The sequence below is a fragment of the Ixodes scapularis genome, unplaced genomic scaffold (genome assembly GCF_016920785.2).
Source record: "Ixodes scapularis isolate PalLabHiFi unplaced genomic scaffold, ASM1692078v2 PGA_scaffold12__126_contigs__length_90152505, whole genome shotgun sequence".
NCBI lineage: Eukaryota > Metazoa > Arthropoda > Arachnida > Ixodida > Ixodidae > Ixodes > Ixodes scapularis.
Genome location: NW_024609838.1, coordinates 5,640,175 through 5,645,326, shown reverse-complemented (window position 1 = coordinate 5,645,326; position 5,152 = coordinate 5,640,175).

The following is a 5,152-nucleotide window of genomic DNA, read 5'->3' as shown; positions in this document are numbered from 1 at the left end:
CCAAGCTGGTCCAAGTCAAGTGACGACATGCATTTGAACGGTTCGCCATTTGCCTTCGGCCCGCGGACGTCGCCTCTGAGGGAATGACCCGCAGCCTTATCACCGATCCAGTGGATCCGCCGAAATGAGTACCCAGATGCCGCTTCGTGTACCTAGATGCCGCTTCAGAGGCGAAATCTGCATCCTTTGCTTTGCAAGCACCCCTAGTTCGATCGGCGTCCGTCGCAGTTGTGTTTGCGCGAAACGGCATACGTTTGCTCGAAGCTTATGGCTGTCTGCGAGTAATATCCTGCTAAAAGGCGCGACATTTTTTGCACGTGCTTGGGAACTGCATTAAAAGAACCGTATTTCAGTAGGGTACTGCCTAGGAGACTATATAATTTGAAACAAAATACAAGATATCCATCGACCAACGCTTGTTATCCCGACCATCCGACAAACCTTTGCGTTTTGTGACGTCACGCAGCACCTACGGATGTCAGCCATTGACACTGGCGAAATTCAGGGTGCAGTTTCGTACATAGGATCATGAAAGGTTTAATTATTAACGGGAGATCATATATCAAAATAAAAATGACGTTTGTCTACATGAAGGCTCCCTCGACGTAACGAGCGCAAGAACTTAAGTACTTCCGGTTTCGACCGGACAATCCCTTTAAAGTGACCAAACGTGTCTGCATAACGGCGGCGATTTTGCTGCCAACGGATTTCGTCTGCGTGTCGTCTTTTAGCGAGTTCGTTTCACGGCACTCGTGCCCACGCGTGCCCACTCGCAGCGTGGAACGGGTTCGTTTCGGCCGGCGCTCCACGAGTGGTTGCACTCTCCGAGTTCGTTTCAGCGCTGACACCCCACGCGTGCATGCACTCGCTGCACCGAGAAAATCGGGAGTGCGCCAAAATGCAATCCCGTCATGCCTCGCTCCGGAAAAAAAAGTAGATTTTCTGATAGAAATCGCGTCCCGCGGGCAACGAAATCAAACGCGAGCTTGAATTGTGAGCGTCTGCTATTTCACGAAGAAAGCAATTGACAACCCTTGATTTATTTGCAGGTTTTAAATCGCCCTGTTGCCGTACAAACGCTGAAATATACCAGTGTGTAAAGAAATGCTCAGAACAAACGCAACAGCGGCCTCCGAGATGTCTATCACCATCCGTGTGCGGGTGAAAAATTTAACATTTTTCGATAAAACTCACCCAGCAGAAACCTCTGACTGCCCAATAAGCAGCAGAGAAAGCTAAAGATGGTGACTTTACCCGAGGATTGGGCAACATCATCATGTTTAACATTTACCTACGCAGCTAACTTGCCCCGTCGTATTTTGTTCGAGAAAGCTTTCGTTCTCGACGCCTTCACCAAGGCTAATATCTAATCCACAATGACGATCCAAATCGAAAGTCCCAGTTTTGCTGGATATTCCAACAGGCTAGCTTTAAGCCGTACCCTTTCAGTGGTTCACGCATAATACCATGCTCAAACGGATCGAGCTTCTGCTCGGACAGCATCATCAGTTTTCTTCAGTGTAAACGGTTATAAGGATTGAAAGATCGCAACCAGCTGCTTTGTGGACAGCTGGTTGCGGAAATTTACGCCGTCTGTAACTATCTCTACGGAAGCCGAGCTGCTTGAAAACATCGCAACTATAGACTACAGGTTGCAGTTGCCAACGCTTGTAGATAAACGTTGGTAGCGACTGCATTTTCGCATTCCCACGCATCGCTCGGAACAGAAAGGCGCTAGTTTCGGTTTGAAGTCGGTACCTTTTCTTCCACATAGATGGCGGCAGCATCAGCCTTCTGCACTCGGTGCATTTGGCGAGTTCGTTTGAGTCCAGTTTTCCGTGCAACACTCTGTGAGTGCGATGCATTCTGGGAGAGAACTCGAACGGTGCCAGTGCGTGTGAAACGAACTCGCTATTTCTTTCGCTGGTCGGCTGCACTTTCTGACGCTGCTCCCGACGCCATCTATCAATACGAATGCCAAACACACCCCGCTACTGGACTTGGTCGTCTGCGTCACCGCCCGCCATTGTTCCAGGCAAGTTTCTTGGCCTTGTTTTTTACAGAAGGAGAGCTGCGCTTTGTAATTTTACAAGAAAAAACCGACCTGTGAAATACACCTTTGACGAAGAGTTTAGATTGTTACGTGCAGGCGTCGATTTTTACGGTCCATTTTAGATCGAGCCTGGTGACTTGAACCACCCTATAGTGCGATGACGTCACCTGCAAACCATGTTAAACAGTTAAGCTTTCTGGTGAAACACGATGTTCGCAACACTAGTAATAGATGTTCCAATCGTAAAGTTATAACACGTTTGCAAAACCGGCTTCAGGGCGCTGCCATCTTGCTCGGCTGGGGAGCGCTTGGACGCGTCCTAATTAATCCAATTATGAAGCCTTACTAAGGCGTCATAATCGGATTACGGCCGCGCCCAAGCGCACCCCACTGGGCAAGATGGCGGCGCCCTGAGCCCGGACTTGCAAACGTGTTATACAGATAAAGCAAAGTTGTAAAGTGAGGCCCAACACAAGTGCACGTAAAAACCGATTATATAACATTAACCTCCCGAGGCAGTTTTTCGCGAAGTTTGGAGGTCATGGCACAACTATGATTTCATTTTTTAATACTGCGACGCGAAGTTGTACCAATCACAGGTAGTTTAGAAGGCGTACTCCAAATCCCAACAACCTTTTGATTCGGGTAAAATATAAGTGACTCTGGTAAAGAAAGGGATGTTGAGTCGTATAAAGAGAATGTTTTCGTGTTAGTCTAGATTTTTTTTTTTTTTTTTTACTGCGGTGTCAAAATTAAATAACAAAATTTCATATTTTTAGTACCTGAAAATAAAATAAGTGTATGAACGATAGAAAAAAAAAACTCTAGTAAACTCTCAATTGAGTAACCTTCAAGCGACCTAAGGAAAAAGTTCACTTAAATGAAAGTTCACTAAGCTGAATAGTATATTGACTAGAATATGGAACAGCATAGGCCACAGCATACATGGAGTCAAAAGTGTGAAATGAAATTTATGGAGTCATGTACATTGATATACACAAAGTGCATAACAGTTACGTTGCTGCCTTTCTCATATTGAAAAAAAAAAAAATCTTTGAAGTTAATTTGCACTAGCACTCTTAAAGAACATGAACTAACAAAGCTGTCCTGAGAGTCTATGTTTTTTTTTTCACTTCCTCTGGCAGCTTGTGCTGTGACGAAGCCATACCGCAACGGCATCGTCCACTGGCTTGCTACATCCCCTGCAGAGTCGTTTCCTTTTGGGATTGAATGCAGTTTCTCCTTCAAGCTTCGACTTCTGCTTCACTACTGTTGACAGTGTCTACGGTTTAATACCAGTACTTCGCAACGTCCACTTGCCTTTGATCGTTGTCTAGACGCTGAAGGAGATTGAGCTTGTCTGATAGAGACAACCGCTTCCGTTTCAGCGCACTCATTACTAAACTGGGCGCACAAACTTCCCTCCTGCTGCTGATACCCAAAACTAAATGGCCGAACGGAATTGAAGACAAAGAAAAGACAGACACACCACGTGGTTTGTTTTCGTCTACTGCACCGCCGTAAACGCCAGCGATGATACGCCGCTGCTACAGAGGCAGGCATCGGCTACGCCAGCACTGCAGAGCACGAAACTTTGTTGACCTGATTGCAAAAATAATCCTGGGTCCACCGATCAACTTCGTTGAACTGAAATATTCGCTATTTCGAAATTCATTAATTTGTTTCACTGACACATCTTTGCATAAAATGCATAGGAAAACCGCCGGAAAATTTTTAAAAGTTATTCTGAAATATTCATTGAACCGACATTCGCTCATGTGAGAGTTTACTATATACAGATAATCATTTCATGCCGGAAATCGTGCCCATTGCCAGAGCAACGCGGAAAATATATTCTCAATTTTATTTTGTCTCTACAAAGCTGAACCAGAACCGAACCGAAAGCCGTGAACCCGAACCCGAACCGAACCGGCAAAAAATTTGGTTTGAAACTCTGGTTAATATTCGCCCAGTGCTCACGAAAAGAAAACATAACACTGAAGGGAGAAAAAAACGGTCCACTGTAAAACTGAAATTTTTCTTCCTATTGTTAGTGACATCAGGCTAAACTCCTCCCACCCCATCCCACTCCAGAAGAGTAATGCTGGAGAGAAAGCGACCTCCTCTTCAGCGTTTGCTCTGCCGAAGTGGAAAGTGGTGGGAAAAGCTTTTCCGGACCTTTCCATTAACCTGTTACAGACTATAGATAAAAACCAAAAAGCAAACCTACCATTTCTTCCTCCCTTTCATGTGTATATTCATCATCATCATTTCACCTGTTAACACACACAGCCAAGGAGGCAGCCAGAACTTGGCTGTACGGGCTTCTGCCTTTTGGCTGCCTCAGGCACTCGGCTGTGTGGAAGTTGTGCCATTAAACACCTTGAACCTTGAACCTTGAACCTCACTTAATGAAAGCAGAATGCAAATGGCAAACTTTAGAAATAATTGATAGCAAGTTAACTATGCAGAGCAAACAAATGAAACTTCGTGGAGATACTCATCATATGTTGATAAATTTTAAAACATTTCAGTAAATACTTACCTTGTAAAAAAAAAAAAATCTAGGCCATGTTTTTTTTTGTATTAAACGTTTTGAATATTAGACAGCTAGTGATATCAAAAACACTGGCAAGGTGGCGCAAGCTGCCACCCGATTACCAGCGTTCAGGCACACCCATCCATCCATTCATCTGGAAGCAGCTCGATCTTGGTCACAACTCAATAGAGCCAATCAATTTAATTTCATTACTTGAGGTTATCTGCTTTTTTAAAGGTACTTATTTACTTTTGCATCGGAAATTCCGAAAAATGTTGGACTCAAACTTTCATCTGCTCAAGAGAGACCCTCTTTAAATGATCTTTGCACCTACGACCCAACTTATCTTTCCAATTACATTCGAAGGAAATGGCACTGGCGGTCGGACAGGGCATACTCAGACGCTAGATTCTTTGAAAAATAGGTTTCCGCATATGTTCAGTGGCCACAACTTCTATGAGGGAACATGCTTGTTTACAAACAATGAGTTGGTGTATTGTGTGATTTACATGTGTGTCAGGAGGACCGGCAGAGCGAACGCATTACAGTCAACAAATACA